The 25,289-nt window shown below is 48.3% G+C and overlaps 1 protein-coding gene across 2 annotated transcripts in view; it reads right to left on the bottom strand.

The window, feature by feature from the left end:
- Positions 1–25,289, bottom strand: part of SERINC5 (serine incorporator 5) — a 173,437-nt gene that overhangs the window by 124,631 nt on the left and 23,517 nt on the right. The window contains exon 1 of one of the 2 annotated variants that reach the window (XM_063963467.1): positions 4,462–4,562. The exons of the other annotated variant lie outside the window; for it this stretch is intronic. The gene's annotated coding sequence lies outside the window, so the exon portion shown is untranslated. Of the gene's footprint in view, positions 1–4,461; positions 4,563–25,289 lie in introns of those variants that run through there. 2 annotated transcript variants of the gene reach the window in all.

Here is a 25,289-nt window from a genome sequence, read left to right as displayed (position 1 = left end):
AGTATAAACAGAACTATACATTTGCATAAATATAAGTATAGAAAACAATTAAAAAAATGTAAAGGTTAAAACGGAGACAATAAATCTGTTCAATTAACATCTGGATAAGAGCTACCATTAGTGATGCATAAGTAATTTCCAAGAGCACCCCCAGGTAGCGCTATATAATGCTATGCATGGCTAGTCACGCTTTCCTGTCCCTTCTAAGTCTGTACGGTCATAGAACACGGAATATAAGGTTTTCTTGAATACATAGCTCATATTGAAAATGTCAAAGGAACGTGCAAGCAATCTTCCTTGTGGTACTATGAGATTCCTTAGGGCACATATGCGCAGGTGTGTTTTAGAGAGTGCTATTTTAATGAATAAAACACACACACAAAGTTTGTTAAAAACTGTTGTAATAAAATGTTCATGTACCCTTAGGCAGTGCAGAAAGAAAAAGCTAGTGGGATACACAGAACAGACCAAAAGGATAGAAAAATAGAACATTGCTCACTAGGTTTGGTGAGATCAGTATGATTTACCTACAATCAAAATCCCGACGGTCAAAATACCGACAACAATTGACCGATGGACAAAATACCGACATGGTCAAAATACCGACATTTACAATGTCAACTGGTCAAAAAGTCGACGCAAGTTTTTTAAAAAAACTGGGTTGTGCATGTCGACATGGACACTGTATAAGTGGGCAGTGTCCCCTCGCATGGCTCGCTATTCTTCGGGCACTATTATATTCCCCCTCCACGTCCACTAGGATGGTTACGTATGAACAAGTCAGTTTCAATGAAAAAAATTAATGAAAAACTCATGTAGATTTTTTGACCTGTCGACATTTTTCATGTCTGTATTTTAACCGTGTCGACATTTTTTATGTCTGTATTTTGACCTTTGGTCAATGGGTGACAGTATTTTGATTGAAGGTAAATTGACAGCATCCCGGTTTGGTAGCGGTTCCACAGGCAGAAGGACCTCTTACCTAACAATATAAGGGATGAAAGGTACAAGTGATGCGTGTTCAGATGTAGCGATATCCATTTAGGTTTCAAATTTATTTTCAAGCATAGGATAAACGAGGAAGTCAGTCTTATAAACTACTTATTCATTATCTACTTATAAACAATTTTTTCCCCTTCCTTTGTCATTAAATTCCCGATTGCAATTTCCAGAGTCATCCAGAAAAAGTCACTAATAGCTTTATGGTGCCGCGGGACACTTTGCAAACACAACAGGTCTTGTCTCGAAACATCACAAACAGAACAGAAGAGCCACAGGTGACATGGGATAACCTAAAGATCTACTGAGCTCCATCACATAGCTCACGGGGGGGTCATTCAGATCTGATCGCACGCTGCCGATTTTCAGCGGTGAGATCAGGTCTGAAGTGCGCCTGCGCATGGGTCACAATGCACAGGCGCGTCACTCCCTGGCGCGACGGATCTAAACGAAGAAAGCGATCGCACCCGCGATCTCTAGAAGAATGACTGGAAGAGGCCGTTCGTGGGCGTCAACTGACCATTTTCAGGGAGTGTCCATGAGAACGCAGGCGTGCCCGGCCGTTTTCAGGGAGGGATCCTGACGTCCCTCGCCGCCCTGGTTCATCGCAGCGGGTGAATAAGTCCTGAGCTGTGCAGACTGCACAAACTTTTGTTTGTGTAGCTCTCTGCACAAGCATTTGCAGCCCTGCACAGCGAATCCCCATCCCCTGTGGACAGCGATTACCTGGTCACAGGAGTGCAAAAAATAGCCTGCTTGCGACCAGGTCTGAATTAGGCCCATGGTACGGTCCCCCCAAGCAGGGCCGGGGCTAGGGTGTTCGGCGCCCTCCTGCAAACTATAAAATTGCGCCCTTCCTCCCTTAACTCATAAAGGGTCAGTGTGCGTCACAGAAGAGGGGTGCAGACACACAATAGCACCTCACAATAGTACCTCCAATTCAAATTATGCCACACTGTAGCACAATCTTATTTAATATATACTGCACATAGTCCCCATGATTCATATTACAGAACATAGTAGTGTCCCATATATACTTATGTCCAGCATTGCCTGGGGTTTTTTATTTTTAAGCTATTATTTTTTTTCTTCCTCCACTCTCTCAGCAACCCCTTTCCCCATCTATTTTCCATCCCTTCTTTCCCCTTCTTAATCCCACTAAATTGGGAGTTACAGGGAGGGTGAAGGTAGGGACACTGACAGGGAGTTGGAAGGAGTGTGAACTGTGAGGAGCACTGAGGGGGGAGTTACAGGGAGAGTGAGGGCAAGGGTACTGAGGGGGGAGTTACAGGGAGAGTAAGGGCAAGGACGCTGATAGGGAGCTACAAGAAGGGTGAGGGTAGGGACACTGACGGGGGAGTTAGAGGTAGGGTAAGGGCTGGGACGCTGATGGGGTAGTTACAGGGAGGGTGAGGGTAGGGATGCTGAGGGGGGAGTTAGCGGAAGGGTGAGGGCACACTGAGGGGGGGAGCTACATGGAGGGTGAAGGCAGGGGCAGTGAAGGGGGAGTTACAGGAAGGGTGAGCATAAGGACACTGAGGGGGGAGCTACGGGGAGGGTGAGGGCACACTGAGGGAGGAGCTACAGGGAGGGTGAGGGCAGGGGCACTGAGGGGAGAGTTACAGGGACAGTGAGGGTAAGGACACTGAGGGGGGAGCTACGGGAAGGTGGGGGCACACTGAGGGGGAATTACAGAGAGGGTGAGGGCAGGGGCACTGTGGGGGGAGTAACAGATAGGGTGAGGACAGGGGCACTGAGGGGGGAGTAACAGGGAAGGTGAGGACAGGGGCACTGAGGGGGGAGTAACAGGGAGGGTGAGGACAGGGACACTGACAGGGGAGTTGACGCTGAGGGGGTAGTTACAGGAAGGATGAGGGTAGGGAGATCCCAAGGGGGGAGCTACAGGGAGGGTGAGGGTTAGGACACTGAGGGGGGAGTTAGAGGGAGGGTGAAGGCACACTGAGGGGGGAGCTACAGGGAGGGTGAGGGCAGCGGTCTAAAAAAAATTGCTTTATTACAATAAATAAAATACTGTAAATATTTATGTACAGGCTATAAGTTATGGAGCCCCCCCCCCCCCCCCCCCCCCCTACTTTTCGTCACTTACCAGATATGTGCAGAGTAAGCAGGGCCGGCAACAGAAATCTTGGGTCCCGGTACTCCGATATCTCCGGGGCCCTCCTAAACACACACACACACACACACACACACACACACACACATAATTCTATATATATCATTCAAATGAATAATAAAAAAAAAAAAAAGGGAGACAGACCAGGGGCAGAGAGTGAGAGACAGTCCAGGGGCAGAAAGAGTGGGTAAGGCAGAGGCTTGGAGAGTGAGACCAGGCGCTGAGAGAAAGAGGAGAGAGAGAGATGGGGGGGGGGGGGGGCAGGGGCACAGAGAGAGACACAGGTCAGGGACAGAGAGAGAGAGAGAGAGGGAGATACCAAAGAGACAGAAAGACAGACCAAAGTGAGAGAGACACAGAGACTAGGGTGGTCATTCCGAGCTGATCGCAGCCAGCAACTTTTTGTTGCTGGTGCGATCAACTAGTCCACGCCTATGGGGGAATGTATTTTAGCTGAGCAAGCCTGCGATCGCTTGTGCAGCCCTGCTAAGCTAAATCATTTTCAAGTAAAACTAGACCAGCCCTGGACATACTTACCCTGTGCGACGATCTCAGCGATTCAGGTCCCGGCTTTGACGTCACACCTCCGCCCTCCGTTCTTCTGGACATGCCTGCGTTTTCTTCTCCACTCCCCAAAAACGTCTGGAAACGCTTCGGTGCCGCCCAGGACCGCCTTCTTCCTGTCAATCTTCTTGCGGTCGGCTCTGTGACTGCTTTGTTCGTTCTTCTTGATGTAACTGCAACATCGCGCACTGTGGCTGACACACATGTGCATTCTGTACCCGTTCGCACTGCAGCGATAAACAGCTGCGTGCGAATGGGTTGGAATGACCCCCTAGGAGCAGAGAGAGAGGGAGGGAGAGACCAGGAGCAGAGAGAGAGAGAGTGAGAGAGAGAGTGAGAGAGAGAGTGAGAGAGAGAGAGAGAGAGAGAGAGAGAGAGGGGGGGGCAGACCAGGGGCAGAGAGTGAGAGACAGTCCAGGGGCAGAAAGAGAGGGGAAGACCATTGGCTTAGAGAGGTAGAGAGAGAGAGACCAGAGGCAGTGAGGGGGGGGGGGGGGGGGGTGGGGGGGAGCAGCAGCAGGGAAAGACCTGGGGCACAGAGAGACACAGATCAGGGACAGAGAGAGAGAGGGAGACACTAGGGAGTAATAGAAAGACAGAATGAGAGGCACAGAGACCAGGGGCAGTGAGTGTGGGAGGGAGACACCAGTGTTTAGACACTTTCTGTTCACTAGTGAGGCTGCCCACCTCACACAGCTGCAGGGAAAATGTTATTCCTCTAAGCACCTGATCCAGATCCCTTTTAATAATAGCTGGACTCATACCTCTGGCTGCTGCTGTTAGGGATGGAGGTCCTCCTCCTGCTGAGGCCATGCTTTTCAGTTTTCCCCTCTATGAAATGAACTTCGGAGAACACAGTCTCCGACTGGTCCAGTCTCCTGTGCTGCAGTCACTGGGTCCTAGCTCCTGCCGTGTTTAGAGGCTGGCTGTGGCTGCTGGACTCCCTCTGCCAGCACATCGCAGCTGCACTGTCTGATGGGAGAAGAGGGTGATCTCTGCCTCAGTGTCCAGGAAACGAGCCCTGTTTCACTCTTTTGCCCTGCCCTCTGTACACTATCTGCTCCTCGGCGGCAGAAAGGTAGGGGGAAGGACAGGCGCAGCGCACATAAATTAATGTCAGAGACGTCGGAAAAGAAGGCGGGGCCAACAGACTGGACTATGTGACAAGGGGGAGGGGGGGGTCGCGACCTGTTCATTTTTTCTTTTATTACAGAAATTCTGGCCCTGATTGGTCTTTCTGGGCGGCCAGGCGCATGCTAAGTTCTCTTTTCTTCATGCTGCTGGTGCCGCCGCTGCTGCCTGTGGTAAGTGTGCTAGACGCTGGCAGCAGTGGCAGCCGGCAGTAACAGGCAGGATAGAGACGCTCTGTCAGTGAGGAGGAAGGGAGGGGGAGCCGCTCTTCCTCCGTCACTTTGACAGGCAGTAGCGGCGCTGGCAACCGGTAGCAATAACGCACATCAGTAAGGTCGCAGAGCGGGGAGAGCGCCTCTGCGACCCAGCGCCTCCCTGCTTTGCAGGACCTTGCTGAGCGGTCAGCGCCGGCCCTGCCCCCAAGTAGCAGCGTCATACGCAGCACTGATATGAAAGCAAAAAAATGCCATTTCATTTGATAGAATAGCCTACCCTGTTTTACTGGGGTGCAGTTAAAATATCTGCTGTCGGGATCCCGGCGTACAGGAGACCGACGCCAGAATCCTGACAGCTGTGAGATATCGACGGACAAAATCTCGACCTCCAAGTGGGACTATAACCTGTGGCGAGCTAAGCGAGCCACTGGGCCCAAAGCGTAGCGAGCCCGCAAGGGGACTCGATGCCTCGCTGCTGGGATTCCGCTGTCGGTATACTGTCTGAGGGTAAAACATACCCTATGCTTTTCTCTTATTGCCGCCTGTACAGAAAATGTCTGGACAAGTTTAAAGTTCATAAATTCCACTCGAGTTACTCAATTAATGGATGAACAAACCTCCAGACTACACCATTATTCCCAGCGGTTTAAGTTTATGTTCCTTTTGGAATACAGTTAGAGCAGAGGTTCTCAAACTCGGTCCTCAGGACCCCCACACAGTGCATGTTTTGCAGGTAACCCAGCAGGTGCACAGGTGTATTAATTACTCACTGACACATTTTAAAAGGTCCACAGGTGCAGCTAATTATGTCACTTGCGATTCTGTGAGGAGACCTGCAAAACATGCACTGTGTGGGGTCCTGAGGACCAAGTTTGAGAACCCCTGGTCTAGATCATAGGTCTGCAAACTCGGTCCTCATTACCCCACACAGTGCATGTTTTGCAGGTAACCCAGCAGGTGCACAGGTGTATTAATTACTCACTGACACATTTTAAAAGGCCCACAGGTGCAGCTAATTGTTTCACTTGCGATTCTGTGAGGAGACCTGCAAAACATGCACTGTGTTGGGTCCTGAGGACCGAATTTGAGAACCTATGAGTTAGAGCAGTGGTTCTCAAACTCGGTCCTCAGGACCCCACACAGTACATGTTTTGCAGGTAACCCAGCAGGTGCACAGGTGTATTAATTACTCACTGACACATTTTAAAAGGTCCACAGGTGGAGCAAATTATTTCACTTGTGATTCTGTGAGAACTGCAAAACATGCACTGTGTGGGGTCCTGAGGACCGAGTTTGAGAACCTGTGAGTTAGAGAAAGCTTTGCCCTTTTGTATTTGTGCAGAGAGCATAGTCTTTCACAATTTGCAGAACAATCTATAGGAGTAAAAGAAAACTTTGCCAATGACGACTATATATCAGGGGAGACAAAGACAAGACACAGGAGAGGTGGATTACCTATTTTCAGGTTCACACACAATAAAGAGGTGATTAGATTGTTCGGCAACCTGAACACACAGCGTAAATGCAAACTACGGTCTTCCAGTGGTATAGCTACAGTACCCCCCCTGCCTGCAGTTTCTTACCTGTGAAGCTGTGGGCTGCCAGCTGCTCCATGTCAGCAATACAGTGGGAATGTGGCGCTAGGCTCTGACATAACAGTCCAGTGCCACAACCCCAGGGTACAGATGTCATAGGGGTCGATTCAATTCACCAACAGTTGAATAGCGCCGGGAATTAGTTCCCGCCGCTATTCAATTCAGCTCAAGTTAAGTCGGCGAATGCCCGTTCTCCCGGACTTAACAGGTTGATTTGTCGGGAGAACGGGCATTCTCTGACTTAACTCCCCGCCGCGATGCTGATTCCCGCCTGGGGGCGAGAGAAGAATTCCCGACAATTGAGTGTCACTTGGCGCTGTATAGCGGCGGGAGCTAATTCACGGTGCTATTCAACCGTCGTTGAATTGAATCGACCCCATAGAGCATCTCACCCTTCATACCACCATATGTGGCACAGTGCGGGGATGCCGCTGGGAAATAAACACTGAGTATATAGGGGGAGGGGTGCGAGGTTCCAAGGGAGCTTACATTACCTTAAATAGACGTCAAACATGTATCTAAATGCAGGCTACGGTTTTCTTTTATAAGACATTATCCTGTGACAATTAGCTAGAAAAAGGGCACGATTCAATTCAGTGACAGTTAAATAGCGCCGGGAATAATCTCCCGACGCCATTTAATACAGCGCAGTGTTAAGTTGGAGAATGCCTGCTCTCCCAGACTAAACAGGGTCTCCTGTCGGGAGAATGGGCATTCTCCGACTTAAGTGGCTGGCACGACGCTGTTTTAGCTGCGCTAAGTGCAGAAATCAGCATCATGCCAGCACTTTTGATGGATCTCTGCTCGCTCCCCCCAGGGGTGCGAGTAGAAATCCTGTTGTTAAGCGTCACGTGGCGCTGTATTGAATAGCTCTGGTAGCTAATTCCTGGTGCTATTCAACTGTCATCGAAATCCTGCCCAAAGGCTGGCAGTGAAATTTCGTACAGGTAGTTTGCTGTGTGTGCGACAAAAAGATTTGTCTTAGCTCGCACTCATCTTCATTTGTGAACTTTGGGGTCAATTCTATTCACTGACAGTTGAATAGCGCCGGGAGTTTGCGCCCGACGCTATTCAATACAGCGACGAGTGACCCTCAATTGTCGGGAATTCTCCTCTCATCTTCGGGGGATAAGAGAAGAAAACCGACAAAAGTGCTGCCACGCGGCCGGCGCGAGGTTGATTCTGTCGGGAGTTAAGTCGGAGAATGCCCGTTCTCCCGACAATCCAACCTGTTAAGTCGGCGAGAATGGGCCATCGCCGATTTAACTGGAGCTGAATTGAATAGCATCGGGAGCTAATTTCCCGGCGCTATTCAACTGTCGCTGAATAGAATTGACCCCTTTGTTATAATTTGCTGTAAATAATATAAAACACAAAATACATATATAAATATACACACAACAAACACCATGTGCAGATGCACACTTTGCAGGTAATTACGGGAGCAAACTTCACTTATATTTGGTCGAACCTCTATAGTTTCCCTGACGAATAACTCACGTTGAACTAATGAGTGAGGTTCTCGCAGAAATTTGTAGCTGACATCTCCCGCATAGAGTAGACTTGTATTTTATGTTTCATTGTCCTGTAGTGCCTCCCTCTTTCTTCTCCATGTAAGCAAATAAATTCTCATGTTTCATCTTCCCATCTGCAAATGGCCTCATTGTTTTCAGTGAGAGACTCAACAAATTCAAGGTCGCACCCATGCTCCAATTCAAGGTCTCTCCAAACAAAGAAGATAATCCACAGCTGCAAACAGCCTCTTATCAGCATAATGGCTCCTTCATGATAGAACACGATTCACAACACACTATGAGCTCAAATCTTGGCATGGGATTGGGCCTCCAGAATTACTAATAAACTCCAAAACCCAAATAAAGTGAAAAAAGGAGAAGAAGAAAAAAAAATACACTGTGTAGGTGGGGGTTCTTACCCTACATCTGCATGCCCAGAATACCTGATAAGTAACAAGTAAACATACCCCTTTTCCATCTAATTACGCGGGTCGCAGACGGGAGCCTGACACGGGTGCTACCCGGCTGTTACCCGCGTCAGCCCCCTTTCCACCTGCCGTTTCCAACCCGGCATATTGCCGGGTTGGTGATGTTGCCGGTGACGCAGCGGGGGCGGCGCTGGGAGATCACATGATCTCCCAGCGCCGCCCTCCCATACAGTGTGAACGGGAGCGGTGTCGCTTCCGTTTACACTGCACAGCTTACCGGATTGAACCCGTGTTCAACCCTGCAAGCTACCCGAGTTGGAATACCGGGTCAATCGACCCGGATTATTCCAACTCAGCCCTTTTACACCAGCCAGCAACACGGGTTATGCGTGTTCATGTGCAATAACCCGTGTTGTATGCTGGCTGGTGGAAAAGGGGTTGTTACATCTACATATCTGCTGTTAATTTGCTTTACAGCCCATTAATGGCTAAAAACTGATTAAAAAGAGTGATTGGTTATTTATGGGCTCACTCCCACTGCTGCTTTGTAACATTTTATTGGCAAGTTTAAAATTAGAAATGGGCACTACCCATTTATCATGCATTATTAACTACTACCAGCACAATGAACTGTATAATTAAAAGTGTATGTAATTCATGAAATACTGTAGGCATGACCACTAAATCATGCCTAAAAGAGTAGGTTAGTTTTGTGGTTTTTTTGCCTTTTGCCCCAATTTTCCAAATTTGTGAAAAAGCCTTCAGTGAGCCACTTCCATTATTCAATATATATTTAACAGTGTTGCCGTTAAGTGGCATTGCTTCAATGAGATATCTACAGACAACTAGATCATCATCATCTAATTGTAAGGCGTCACAATCAGAGATCTGGGCCAGAACATTTTTGCTGGATTTAGCTCTGATTCGTCGTTCGGGTTTGGATTTGCCAAACCGCAGTGATTGCTTTTGGATTTGTGTTTTTTGTGTTTTTTTTAATTGACAAAAAGCAAAAATAACAAAATGTGTGCCTTTTTTTGTTCCTAGAGCATTAATGGCAGCATGCATTAGACTGAAACGGCACTGAGTCCCTGCAGCGGAACTTTATATAGAATCCAAGTCCCATGAGAATCCGGCACTGGAAGGATGGCATTGCGCCTCGATGTGGGATCGGAGTCTGGCAGGAGCACCCGAGCCGCTGCTCAGGTGGACTCGGACCCCTGACGTTCAGAGCAGTCTGGATTCCAAGGAATCTCTAGTTACAACACTGTACCAGACAGTGGCATAAAAAAAAAATCATACGTACAAACAAATAATATATAACAGTACATACAAGGTAGATGACGTTAGGGGATAGAGGTAGGTGACCGTATAAAAAGGAAATTAAACTGTCAATTCCATGAATGTTTTAAAATACACACTTCCAGCTTAGAGTGACTGACTATCTTTATACACGTTGCTTTCTTCCACTCTCCGCCACACTGGCAGAAGCCAGGATATGCATTTCGCATGTGTGGTATATATTGTCAACATTCTTAGGAGACAATTCAATTGTTTGAAAAGTCGGTTGGGTGTCTGTTTTTTCCTGTCTATTAGATTGAAAATTCAGTTGGGTGTCTGTTTTTTCTAACAATTGAATACCCCCCTTAATGTCAATATGAGAAGGTCAACATGCAGCAATGTCCATAAAAGTTGCTGGAGGTCCAGTGGTGACTTACATGGTACAATGCGTCCGGTGACTCCAGCCTTCTATTCCAAGTCCAGTGGTAAGTTGATGAGGATTTCCGGCTCATTCTGCTCCACTTTTGGCAGTGAGAATCCCTAACCATAACCTTCCGTTCCCTGCAGAACGTCAGCATGGATGTCAGCGAATGCAGAATGTCAACATGTTCACAATGTCGATATTAAGACTGCATCACGATTTAAAATAATAATAAAAATATATGTAAAACACACACATAGGGGTTGATTCAAATGGGAGTGTTTTTCGCGGCCACCACTAGAGGGCACCCATCGGCAGCAATTCAATTTTTCTGCTATTCGGGCGCCCGGCAACCGCGGAGCACCTCCTGAGGTGCGAGAAACAGATGTGTCCAAAACCAGCACTTTGGGCGTCGAAACGCAGGAGTTTAGACGGGTTTAGCAGTTTTACGCGGCTAATGTGCATGGGCGCCCAAACAACAAATGAACAGTGACAATTTTTAGACGCCCAAAACAATTGAATTCCCCCCATATATCAAAAACTGAAGGCATTTGTAGATCAAAAAAGAAAACATGGAGCATGTTCCAGTGCTAACACCAGACATATTAATGTATTGCTAGAGGACTGGTAATTAATGTCTGGCAGTGAAGTGATTGCCTGAGATAGGGGAATCTGCATTTGTGTTGACGAGAAGACGTCAATTGTTTATACTTATTTATACAACTGCACAATGATCCTCATGGTTAGCTCATACTGGGAACACAAATTAAGGCAGTAGCGGTTTTACTTTTAAGGTGTAGATTACAAAATAATAAACTTTCTTAATCCACATTATACGTAGTGTCTGATTTACAGTTTACTTAAGTTTTTTGTCCCACTTCTTGCTCCACGTGTGTGAATAATCCGGACCTTTATTGAAACCTACCCTACAATTGAGCATGTAGTAGCGGGTCAGGACTGTTCATCTGTGTGACCACACACACCGAGAAGTAAACTGTACAAGGTGCCAGTGCAGGAACCTGATGGTGGCAACAACTTAACCTCTTATAGGGGGTAATTCTGATTTGATCGCAGCAGCAAGTTTGTTAGCAATTGGGCAAAACCATGTGCACTGCAGGGGAGGCAGATATAACATTTGCAGAGAGAGTTAGATATGGGTGGGTTATTTTGTTTCTGTGCAGGGAAAATACTGTCTGCTTTATTTTTACGCTGCAATTTAGATTTCAGTTTGATACACCCCACCCAAATCTAACTCTCTGCACATGTTATATGGGGAGGCAGATTTAACATGTGCAGAGAGAGTTGGATTTGGCGGGGTGTGTTCAAACTGAAATCTAAATTGCAGTGTAAAAATAAAGCAGCCAGCATTTACTCTGCACAGAAACAAAATAACCCACCCAAATCTAACTCTCTCTGCACATGATATATGTACCACCCGTGCAGTACACATGGTTTTTCCCGACTGCTAACAAATTTCCTGCTACGATCAGATCTGAATTACCCCCTACGTGTCTAAAGTCTGTCTGTCTGGGCACGACATACATGTGTGCCCAAAGAACATTTGAATAACGACAAAACAACTGAATCAGCCCCTTATTAACTGTATAACTGTAAATGGGACAACAATCTGAGAAGTTTGCTTAAATCATAAAAAGCCATCCAATCACTTTCTATGGCGGCCAAAGCGATAAAAATGTGAAAATGTGATAAAAGTCAGAGATTTTCAACCTTTTACAACTCGCGGCACACTGAACAAGATTTAAATATTGCCAAGGCACATTCAAATATAATGGTGATGCATGGTGCAGTTGCGTGTCCTAGGATGTCATGTCGCAGCTTCTCCATAGGTAACGCCTGAGCCACATCTGAGAAAGCCAGAAGAGCCCAACACTGCCCAGGCCCAAAATTAGAACTGGCTCTGCAACCACTAAACCCACCAGTATTGATCGTTCCAGGGCCTCAGTAGCGGCAAAACACTGACGGGCCTGGCTGTGCTTCTATGGCGGCACACCTGGAGACTGCTCAGGGCACACTAGTGTGCCACGGCACAGTGGTTGAAAAACACTGCTGTAGCATATGCAGAATCAGACCAATCGGATAATGTTTGTGCTTTTCACAGATTTACTCTAATTTCTTCATCGTTTTGTCCTTAAATGAGGCTATCACTGAAACACCGTAACAGTAATAATAAGATTTTAAACCTACCGGTAAATCTTTTTCTCGTAGTCTGTAGAGGATGCTGGGGACTCCGTAAGGACCATGGGGATAGACGGGCTCCGCAGGAGACATGGGCACTTTAAGAAAGTCTTTAGAACTGGGTGTGCACTGGGGACTCCCTCTATGCCCCTCCTCCAGACCTCAGTTATACCCCTTTCACACCGCAGCTTATACCCGGTATTTTGCCGTTTTAACTGGCTTCCTAAACGGGTCAAGCTGCGATGTGAAAGGGTCCCCTTCAATTTACCGTTTTCAAAATACCGGTATTTTGAAACGGTAAAAAAGCAGGGTCCTACCCGTTTCAGTCCCATTTCACTGTGCAGTGTGAAAGGGTCTGAAACGGTATTTGCAATCCCCAGAAGATGATAGGCTGTCTCCATGTGTGATGTCACCAGCCACAACCAGGAAACAGCTTGGAAAACACAGGAGACACATGAGAGAGTGGCTTTATAAACGTTTAAATGTGAAAAACACGGAAAAAAATGGCGTGGGGTCCCCCCTCCAAAGCATAACCAGCCTCGGGCTCTTCGAGCTGGTCCGGGTTCTAAAAATACGGGGAAAAAATTGACAGGGGATCCCCCGTATTTTTAAAACCAGCACCGGGCTCTGCGCCTGGTGCTGGTGCAAAAAATACGGGGGACAAAACGAGTAGGGGTCCCCCGTATTTTTCACACCAGCATCGGGCTCCACTAGCTGGACAGATAATGCCACAGCCGGGGGTCACTTTTATGCCGTGCCCTGCGGCCGTGGCATTAAATATCCAACTAGTCACCCCTGGCCGGGGTACCCTGGGGGAGTGGGGACCCCTTCAATCAAGGGGTCCCCCCCCCCCCCAGCCACCCAAGGGCCAGGGGTGAAGCCCGAGGCTGTCCCCCCCCATCCAATGGGCTGCGGATGGGGGGGCTGATAGCCTTTGTTGTAAATGAAAAGATATTGTTTTTTCCAGTAGTACTACAAGTCCCAGCAAGCCTCCCCCGCAAGCTGGTACTTGGAGAACCACAAGTACCAGCATGCGGGAGAAAAACTGGCCCGCTGGTACCTGTAGTTCTAATGGAAAAAAAATACCCAAATAAAAACAGGACACAGACACCGTCGACAGTAAAACTTTATTACACACTGCCGACACACACATACTTACCTATGTTCACACGCCGACATCGGTCCTCTTCTCCATGTAGAATCCAGGGGTACCTGAAAATAAAAGTTCAATATACTCACCTCAGCCATGGTCCAGAGATAAATCCACGGACTTGGCAAAAAAAGAAAACGAACACCCGGACCTGCGGACCGAAAGGGGTCCCATGCTAACATATGAGACCCCTCTCCCCGAATGCCGGGACATCACGTGACTCCTGTCACTGAAGTCCCTTCAGCCAATCAGGAAGCGCTACTTCCGTGGCGCTCACCTGATTGGCTGTGCACTGTCTGAGCTGTCAGACAGCGCATCGCAAAGCCGCTCCATTACTTTCAATGGTGGGAAGTTTGCGGCTAGCGGTGGGGTCACCCCACCGCTAGCCGCAAACTTCCCACCATTGAAAGTAATGGAGCGGCTTTGCGATGCGCTGTCTGACAGCTCAGACAGTGCACAGCCAATCAGGTGAGCGCCACGGAAGTAGCGCTTCCTGATTGGCTGAAGGGACTTCAGTGACAGGAGTCACGTGATGTCCCGGCATTCGGGGAGAGGGGTCTCATATGTTAGCATGGGACCCCTTTCGGTCCGCAGGTCCGGGTGTTCGTTTTCTTTTTTTGCCAAGTCCGTGGATTTATCTCTGGACCATGGCTGAGGTGAGTATATTGAACTTTTATTTTCAGGTACCCCTGGATTCTACATGGAGAAGAGGACCGATGTCGGCGTGTGAACATAGGTAAGTATGTGTGTCGGCAGTGTGTAATAAAGTTTTACTGTCGACGGTGTCTGTGTCCTGTTTTTATTTGGGTATTTTTTTTTCATTAGAACTACAGGTACCAGCGGGCCAGTTTTTCTCCCGCATGCTGGTACTTGTGGTTCTCCAAGTACCAGCTTGCGGGGGAGGCTTGCTGGGACTTGTAGTACTACTGGAAAAAACAATATCTTTTCATTTACAACAAAGGCTATCAGCCCCCCCATCCGCAGCCCATTGGATGGGGGGGGACAGCCTCGGGCTTCACCCCTGGCCCTTGGGTGGCTGGGGGGGGGGACCCCTTGATTGAAGGGGTCCCCACTCCCCCAGGGTACCCCGGCCAGGGGTGACTAGTTGGATATTTAATGCCACGGCCGCAGGGCACGGCATAAAAGTGACCCCCGGCTGTGGCATTATCTGTCCAGCTAGTGGAGCCCGATGCTGGTGTGAAAAATACGGGGGACCCCTACTCGTTTTGTCCCCCGTATTTTTTGCACCAGCACCAGGCGCAGAGCCCGGTGCTGGTTTTAAAAATACGGGGGATCCCCTGTCAATTTTTTCCCCGTATTTTTAGAACCCGGACCAGCTCGAAGAGCCCGAGGCTGGTTATGCTTTGGAGGGGGGACCCCACGCCATTTTTTTCCGTGTTTTTAACCATTCCATCTTAAAAAAAATAATAATAATTTTAAAAAATATATAAATAATACTTGTGCCTCCAAAAAAGACAAACCAAGTACCTAATCCCATCTAATAAAAATAGATATGCTTCAAGCTGCTGGGTTCCATCGTACGACTATCCAAATTATTAATAATGAATTAATTAGTGATTAATAATAATGTGTGGGCCAGAAAAGTCCATTTATAATGACAACCACTGTTTTCTATGGGTGAAACGGGTTCAGTGTGAAAGGTACCAAAACGGGAATGAAATGGTAATTTACTGGTTACAACATGAGATGTGAAAGGGGTTTAACTGCTCAGACCCGTTTTAAGAACCGTTTCAAATACCATTTCAAAAGCAGGTTTTGCGATGTGAAAGCAGCATTAGAGAAACTGTGCCCAGAGGAGATGGACAGTACGAGGAAAGGATTTCTGTTAATCCAAGGGCAAGATTCATACCAGCCACACCAATCACACCATATAACTTGCTTATCTAATAAACAGTTAACAGTATGAAAAAACAACGAAGCATCAGTCCAAAAACTGATGAAACTCTAACATAACCATTATGAAAGCAAAACTATATACAAGTCTCGCAGAAGTAGTACGCACTTGGGATGGGCGCCCAGCATCCTCTACGGACTACGAGAAAAAGATTTACCGGTAGGTTTAAAATCGTATTTTCTCGAACGTCCTAGAGGATATGCTGGGGACTCCGTAAGGACCATGGGGATTATACCAATGCTCCCAAATGGGCGGGAGAGTGCGGATGACTCTGCAGCACCGAATGAGCAAACATCAGGTCCTCCTCAGCCAGGGTATCAAACTTATAGAACTTTGCAAAGGTGTTTGAACCCGACCAAGTAGCAGCTCGGCACAGCTGTAGTGCCGAGACCCCTCGGGCAGCAGCCCAAGATGAGCCCACCTTCCTGGTGGAATGAGCCCTAACCGATTTAGGTAGCTGCAATCCTGCCAAAGAATGCGCCTGCTGAATCGTGTTACAGATCCAGCGAGCAATAGTCTGCTTTGAAGCAGGGCCGCCAACCTTGTTGGCTGCATACAGGACAAACAGTGCTTGTTTTTCTGATCCTAGCCGTTCTGGCCACGCAAATTTTCAAAGCCCTGACCACATCCAGGGACTCGGAATCCTCCAAGTCACATGTAGCGACAGGCACGACGACAATAGGTTGGTTCATATGAAAGGATGAGACCACCTTAGGTAGGAATTGAGGACGGGTCCGCAATTCCGCTCTATCCATATGGAAAACCAGATAGGGGCTTTTATGTGATAAAGCCACCAATTTCCGAAACTCGCCTAGCCGAAGCCAAGGCTAACAACATGACCACCTTCCAAGTGAGATATTTCAACTCCACTGTTTTAAGTGGTTCAAACCAATGTGACTTAAGGAAACTTAACACCACGTTAAGGTCCCAAGGCGCCAGCGGAGGTACAAAAGGAGGCTGAATATGCAGTACTCCCTTCACAAAAGTCTGTACTTCAGGTAAAGAGGCCAATTCCTTTTGAAAGAAAATGGATAAGGCCGAAATCTGAACTTTAATGGAGCCTAATTTTAGGCCCAACTTCACTCCAGTTTGTAGGAAGTGAAGAAAACGGCCCAGATGGAATTCTTCCGTAGGAGCATTCCTGGCCTCACACCAAGAAACATATTTACGCCATATTCGGTGATAATGTTTAGATGTCACGTCCTTCCTAGCCTTTATCAGCGTAGGAATGACCTCATCCGGAATTCCTTTTTCCGCTAGGATCCGGCGTTCAACCGCCATGCTGTCAAACGCAGCCGCTGTAAGTCTTGGAACAGACATGGCCCCTGTTGTAACAGGTCCTGTCGTAGAGGAAGAGGCCACGGATCTTGTGAGGATTTCCAGCAGATCCGGATACCAGGTCCTTCTTGGCCAATCTGGAAAAATGAGAATTGTTCTCACTCCTCTTTTTCTTATTATTCTCAATACCTTGGGTATGAGAGGAAGAGGAGGAAACACATAAACCGACTGGAACACCCACGATGTCTCCAGGGCGTCTACTGCAACCGCCTGAGGATCTTTTGATCTGGCGCAATACCTCTGTAGCTTTTTGTTGAGACAGGATGCCATCATGTCTATCTGGGGCAGTCCCCCCTGACTTGCAATCTGTGCGAAGACTTCCCGATGAAGTCCCCACTCCCCTGGATGCAGGTCGTGTCTGCTGAGGAAGTCTGCTTCCCAGTTGTCCACTCCCGGAATGAACACAGCTGACAGTGCGCTTACATGATTTTCCGCCCAGCGAAAAATCTTGGTGGCTTCCGCCATTGCCACCCTGCTCCTTGTGCTGCCTTGGCGGTTTACATGAGCCACTGCGGTGATGTTGTCTGACTGGATCAGAACTGGTTGGTCGCGAAGTAAGTTCTCCGCCTGACGTAGGGCGTTGTATATGGACCTCAGTTCCAGGATGTTGATGTGAAGACAAGTCTCTTCACTTGTCCAGAGTCCTTGGAAGTTTCTTCCCCTTGTGACTGCTCCCCACCCTCTGAGGCTCGCGTCCGTGGTCACCAGGATCCAATCCTGAATGCCGAACCTGCGTCCTTCCAAAAGGTGAGCACTCTGCAGCCACCACAGGAGAGATACCCTGGCCCTGGGGGACAGGGTGATCCGCTGATGAATTTGTAGATGTGATCCGGACCACTTGTCCAATAGGTCCCATTGGAAAGTCTTTGCATGGAACCTGCCGAAGGGAATGGCCTCGTATGTTGCCACCATTTTTCCCAGGACTTGAGTGCAATGATGCACAGACACTTGGTTTGGCTTCAATAGGTTCTTGACTAGAATCATGAGTTCCTGAGCCTTTTCTATCGGGAGAAAAACCTTTTTCTGGTCTGTGTCCAGAACCATGCCCAAGAAGCTCAGACGAGTCGTAGGAACCAGCTGCGACTTCGGGATATTGAGAATCCAGCCGTGTTGCTGTAACACCGTCACTGAAAGTAACACACTGTTCAGTAACTTCTCTCGTGATCTCGCTTTTATGAGGAGATCGTCCAAGTACGGGATAATTGTGACACCCTGCTTGCGCAGGAGCACCATCATTTCCGCCATTACCTTTGTTATAATCCTCGGGGCCGTGGAAGGCCCAAACGGCAACGTCTGAAATTGGTAATGACGATCCTGTACCGCAAATCTCAGGTACGCCTGATGAGGTGGATATATGGGAACATGAAGGTATGCATCCTTTATGTCCAGGAATACCATAAAACCCCCCCCTTCCAGGCTGGCGATGACCGCTCGGAGCGATTCCATTTTGAACTTGAACCGTTTTAAGTATAGGTTCAGGGATTTTAAATTCAATATGGGTCTGACGAACCGTCCGGTTTCGGAACTACAAACAGGGTGGAGTAGTATCCCTTCCCTCTCTGAAGTAGGGGAACTTCGACCACTACTTGTTGAAGACACAATTTGTGAATAGCATTTAACACTATCTCCCTTTCCAGGGGAGAAGTCGGTAGAGGAGATTAGAAAAACCGGCGAGGAGGCACCTCTTCGAATTCCAGCTTGTATCCCTGAGAAACAATTTCTACTGCCCAGAGATCCACCTGTGAGTGAACCCAGATGTGGCTGAAAAGTCGAAGACGTGCCCCCACTGGGGCGGACTCCCCCAGAGGAGCCCCAGCGTCATGCGGTGGATTTTGCAGAGGCCGGGGAGGATTTCTGTTCCTGGGAACTAGCTGTGCTGTGCAGCTTTTTACCTCTGCCCTTACCTCTGGCAAGAAAGGACGATCCACGCACTCTTTTGCTTTTATTTGAACAAAAGGACTGCATTTGATAATGTGGCGCTTTCTTAGGTTGTGAGGGAACATAAGGCAAAAAATTTGATTTACCTGCCGTAGCTGTGGAGACCAGGTCCGAGAGACCTTCCCCAAGCAATTCCTCCCCCTTGTAAGGTAAAACCTCCATATGTCTTTTTGAGTCGGCATCACCTGTCCACTGCCGGGTCCAGAGGACTCGTCTAGCAGAGATTGACATAGCGTTTATTCTGGAACCCAGTAAACTAATGTCTCTTTGAGCATCCCTCATATATAAGACAGCATCTGTTATATGGCCTAGGGTCAATAAAATGGTATCCTTATCTAGGGGTTCAATCTCCGCCGATAAGGAATCTGTCCATGCTGCAACCCCGCTACAAACCTAGGCCGACGCAATTGCCGGTCTGAGTAATGTACCAGAATGTGTGTAAATGGATTTCAAGGTAATCTCCTGCTTGCGGTCTGCAGGATCCTTGAGGGTAGCCGTATCTTGTGATGGCAGCGCTATCTTTTTTGACAAGCGTGTCAACGCTTTGTCCACCTTAGGGGATGATTCCCAACGTACCCTGTCCGTTGGCGGGAAAGGATACGTCATAAGAATCCTTTTGGGAATCTGCAGTTTTTGTCTGGAGATTCCCAAGCTTTTTCACATAATTTGTTCAACTCATGTGAGGAGAGAAAAGTTACCTCAGGCTTTTTTCCCTTATACATGTGTACCCTCGTGTCAGGGACAGGGGGTTCCTCTGTGATATGCAACACTTCTTTTATTGCAATAATCATATATCGAATACGTTTAGCCACTTTCGGCTGTAACTTTACATCATCGTAGTCGACACTGGAGTCCGAATCCGTGTCGGTATCAGTGTCTGCTATTTGGGATAGTGGGCGCTTCTGAGACCCTGAAGGTCCCGGCGACATAGGGACAGACACGGGTTCACTCCCTGACTGTTCCTTAGCCTCAGCTTTGTCTAATCTCTTGTGCAATAAGTTCACACTAGCACTTAAAACATTCCACATATCCACCCAGTCAGGTGTCGGCACCGCCGACGGAGACCTCACATTCATACGCTCCCCTTCCTCTCTAGGTGAGCCTTCTACCTCAGACATGTCGACACACGCATACCGACACACCACACACACACAGGGAACCCCTAATCTGAAGACAGTTTCCCCACCAGGCCCTTTGGAGAGACAGAGAGAGAGTATGCCAGCACACACCCCAGCGCTGTATGACCCAGGACAAAAACACAATAATATTATGTTTACCCAGATAGCGCTGTTTACATATACAATATGCGCCCATTTTGTGCCCCCCCATCTCTTTAAAACCCTCTGTCTACGGTGGTATAAGCAGGGGAGAATCCGGGGAGCTTCCTCTCAGCGGTACTGTGGAGAAAAAATGGCGCTGTGAGTGCTCAGGGAGAAGCCCCGCCCCCTCGGCGGCGGGCTTCTGTCCCGCTGAAAATCTCAAAATTTGGCGGGGGCTCTTATATATGTACAGTGCCCAGCTGTACATATACTTATTTTTTCCAAAAGAGGTCTATATGTTGCCCAGGGCGCCCCCCCCTGCGCCCTTACAGTGACTGCCGTGTGTGAGGTGTATGGGAGCAATGGCGCACAGCTGCAGTGCTGTGCGTTACCTCAGTGAAGATCATGAAGTCTTCTGCCGCCTCTGAAGTCTTCTATTCTTCTCATACTCACCCGGCTTCTATCTTCCGGCTCTGCGAGGGGGACGGCGGCGCGGCTCTGGGACCGAGGGCGAGACCTGCGTACCAATCCCTCTGGAGCTAATGATGTCCAGTAGCCTAAGAAGCAGAGCCTTGAAACTCACAGAAGTAGGTCTGTTTCTCTCCCCTCAGTCCCTCGATGCAGGGAGTCTGTTGCCAGCAGGCTCCCTGAAAATAAAAAACCTAACAAATATACTTTCTGTCAGGAAGCTCAGGAGAGCTCCCTGAAGTGCACCCATCTTCTCTGGGCACAGTATCAAAACTGAGGTCTAGAGGAGGGGCATAGAGGGAGGAGCCAGTGCACACCCAGACCTAAAGTCTTTCTTAAAGTGCCCATGTCTCCTGCGGAGCCCATCTATCCCCATGATCCTTACGGAGTCCCCAGCATCCTCTAGGACGTTAGAGAAAAAAAAGAAGTGAAATTTAGTCTGTTTGTCTGTACGTTCTGGCATCACACAAAAACTACTATATGAATTTATATCACATTTTCACTATTGTATAGCTTAGTGACCTAGAAAAGGACTGAGGTATGTATGGTCTCGATCTAACATCAGGGAGAGGAACAATAAATGAACAACCAGACACTTGCAGTGTGCAGGCTCCTCAAGTCCAAAAGAGATGCGGTTATGTGACCGGCGGTCACAATACCAGCGCCGGCATCTCAAACATTGACTAGCCCGCCGGTTGGCATGACGAGCAACAGGGACTATACCCACAGGGTGGGACTAGAACCTGTGGCAAGCGCAGCGAGCTCGCAAGGGGCTTTGTTGCATTGGCTGACAACTCCCATCCCCCCGCGCTGGCCATCTGATAGACGGGATCCCGGCGTTGGTATGGTGACAGCAGGTCTCACAACCACCAGTCACCCAATACCAACCCATCCAAAAATAGGATTTTGAATACCTACCGGTAAATGCTTTTCTATGAGTCCGTAGAGGATGTTGGGCCGCTCAAAGAACCATGGGGTATAGACGGGATCCGGAGACATGGGCACTTTAAGACTTTCAAAGGGGCGTGACCTGGCTCCTCCCTCTATATCCCCCACCAGACTCGGTTTGGAACTGTGCCCGGCGAGACGGACATTTCGAGGAAAGGATTTAACAACAAAAGGTGAGCACAACACCAGCTCACGCCATAAGCATGCCGTACAACAAGGCAGATAACTGAACACATGTCAACGGACATGAACAAGATTCAGCAAGAAGCTGAAAAAAAAACCATAACACCAACTGTGTTTAACCAGAACTACACTGCAGATACAGTACGCACTGGGACGGGCGCCCAACATCCTCTACGGACTCATAGAAAAGGATTTACCGGTAGGTATTCAAAATCCTATTTTCTATTTCGTCCTAGAGGATGTTGGGCCGCTCAAAGAACCATGGGGATTATACCAAAGCTCTAAAAACGGGCAGGAGAGTGCGGATGACCCTGCAGCACCGATAGACCAAAACTAAGGTCTTCATCGGCCAAGGTATCAAACTTTTAAAACTTAGCAAACGTGTTTGACCCCGACCAAGTAGCAGCTCGGCATAGTTGCAATGCCGAGACACCCCGGGCAGCCGCCCACGAGGAGCCTACCTTCCTAGTGGAATGGGCATTCACCGATTTCGGTAACGGCAAGCCTGCCTTGGAATGAGCCTGCTGAATTATTTGACAAATCCAGCGGGCAATGGTCTGCTTGGAAGCAGGACATCCAATCTTATTGGGAACGTATAAAATAAACAGAACCTCTGTTTTCCGCAATGGAGCCGTTCTGGCTACATAGATTTTCAAAGCTCTGACCATATCCAGAGACTTATCCTCAGCCAAAGCGCCAGTAGCCACTGGCACCACAATAGGTTGGTTAATGTGAAAAGAGGAAACCACCTTTGGCAGAAATTGTTGCCGAGTTCTTAACTCAGCACGATCTTCATGGAAGATCAAATAAGGTCTCTTGTGAGACAAGGCCGCCAACTCTGACACCCGCCTAGCGGATGCCAATGCCAATAAAATGACAACTTTCCAAGTGAGGAATTTCAACTCCACTTTACGTAAAGGTTCAAAACAATGTGAATGAAGGAACGATAACACCACGTTAAGGTCCCAAGGTGCCACTGGGGGCACAAAAGGAGGTTGGATATGCAACACCCCTTTCACAAAAGGTCTGCACCTCAGGAAGTGAGGCCAACTGTTTCTGAAAGAAAATGGACAAAGCAGAAATCTGCACTTTTAATGGAGCCCAATTTAAGGCCCGCATCCACACCATTTTGTAGAAAATTGAGAAAAACGTCCAAGGTCAAATATCTCCACAGGAGCTTTCTTCGACTCGCACCAGGAAATATATTTCCTCCAAATACGGTGATAGTGCTTCGACGACACTCCCTTCCTGGCAAGGATAAGAGTAGGTATGACTTCACTGGGAATACCCTTTTGGGCTAAAATCTGGCGTTCAACCGCCATGCCGTCAAATGTAGCCGCTGTAAGTCTTGATAGACGAACGGCCCCTGCTGCAGCAGGTCCTCGCGCAGAGGAAGAGGCCAGGGATCGTCGACCAGTAACGTCAGAAGATCCGGGTACCAAGTTCTCCTTGGCCAGTCCGGGACCACAAGGATCGCCGGTATGCTTGTTCATTTTAGAAGCCTCAGCACCAAATGGGATGAGAGGAACCGGAGGGAACACATACACTGAGGGGAACACCCAGGGTGTTGTCAGTGCATCCACCGCGTCCGCCTGAGGGTCCCTGGACCAGGAACAATACCTCGGAAGTTTCTTGTTGAGGCGAGACGCCATCATGTCTATATGGGGAACCCCCCATCGATTTGTTAGCAGCGTGAAGACCTCCTGATGGAGGCTCCACTCTCCTGGATTCAGGTCGTGTCTGCTTCCCAGTTGTCCACTCCCGGAATGAATATTGCCGACAGAGCGCTTGTATGCCTCTCCGCCCAGCGAAGAATCTTTGTGGCTCCCGCCATTGCCGCTCTGCTTCTTGTGCCGCCTTGGCGGTTTATGTAAGCTACTGCCGTGACATTGTCCGATTGGATCAGAACCGGCAGATTTCGAAGAAGATGTTCCGCTTGTAGAAGGCAGTTGTAAATGGCCCTCAGTTCTAGAACGTTGATGTGAAGATGAGTTTCTTGACTTGACCATCTTCCCTGGAAGGTCACCCCAGAGTGACTGCCCCCCAACCTCGGAGACTTGCATCCGTGGTCACTAAGATCCAGTCCTGGATCCTGAACCGACGTCCTGCAAGGAGGTGAGAGCTGTTGAGCCACCACAGGAGGGAGATCCTGGTGTTGGGAGATAGAATTATCTTCCGGTGCATATGCAGGTGGGATCCAGGCCAATTGTCCAACAGGTCTCACTGAAACACCCTGACATGGAACCTCCCGAACTGGAGGAACTCGTATGCCGCTACCATCTTTCCCAGCAATCAAATGCATTGATGGATGGATACCGTTTTCGGTGTCAGCAAGAGTTTTACCAAACTCTGAATTTCCAGAGCTTTCTCCATAGGGAGGCCCCCTCTGCTGGACCGTGTCCAGTATCATGCCCAAAAACGCCAAGCGTGTTGTCGGGACTAGGAGCCAGCTGTGCTGTTGCAGAACGGACAGGGACATTGCAATGTCCTGTAACAATTTGTCTTTTATCAGGAGACAATTTGGCCTTTATCAGGAGATCGTCCAAGTACGGGATAATTGTATCACCCTGCTTGCGCAGGAGAACCATCATTTCTACCATTACTTTGGTGAAAATCCTCGGAGCCGCGGATAGACCAAACGGCAACGTCTGAAATTGGTAATGTGTATCCTGGATTGCAAACCTCAGGAAACTCTGGTGAGGAGGATAAATGGGTACATGAAGGTAAGCGTCCTTTATGTCCAATGAAACCATAAATTCCCCCTCCTCCAGACTCCATCTTCTGCTCCAGGGAACCCGAGGAGGCGTGTTCTCTTTTTATTTTTTTCTCCTACCCTAGAAGCAAGGAAGGAAAAAACTTCGTCCTCTCTAGCATATGTCGGACTGTAGATGATAGTGGTGTGTCGCCTGTAGTAGCGTAAGAACCTACCGTAAACAAACAGGGGACGGCTTACCCGCGGCCTTTGTATCTAAACAAAAAACACCACCTTCATATGGTAGAAAGTCTCTATAATTCCTAGAGGTAGCAACAGTATTTTACTGGTGAACCCCCGAATCACACCTAACAGCGACTGACATGGCACCTTTTAATAAAAGGGCAATGTCCCTCGCAGTTTTCAACTGGAACGCTGTAGCGTCCCAGATAACTGAGCGTCAAGAGGATGCTATCCCTATCCAGGGCATCCCAAATCAGAGAACCAGTTCTCTGTCTGCGTCTCAATGGCGCTACCCACCCACACAGAAAGTATAATCAGACTGAGTTGTGTACCGTTATAATGTATAGTAACGTAGCGTCTTTGAGGGCTGCTGTACCAGAGGCTGGCCGAGCCACTTGATTTTACAATGAGATAGACTTTTGTCCTTTTTTGGGAGGCAATCCCCACGTTTTCCCTCAGCAGGGGAAAAAATGGGGACTTCACTGTAATCCTACGAGGAGTCGAGATTATTCTGTCAGGGCTGTCCCAGACTACTGCAAAAACCGCGTTCAGTATAGAAGAGTGAGGAAATGTAAACACCGGTTTCTTTTCCTTATCATATAACAGGTTTATTACAACAATGTACTGAAATCGCACTGCCATTTTAGCATCTAATCTGGAATCAGCATAGTCGACACATG

This window comes from Pseudophryne corroboree, chromosome 1 (genome assembly GCF_028390025.1).
Source record: "Pseudophryne corroboree isolate aPseCor3 chromosome 1, aPseCor3.hap2, whole genome shotgun sequence".
NCBI lineage: Eukaryota > Metazoa > Chordata > Amphibia > Anura > Myobatrachidae > Pseudophryne > Pseudophryne corroboree.
Note: the sequence above shows the minus strand (reverse complement) of the source record. Positions and strands in the feature narration are given on the sequence as shown.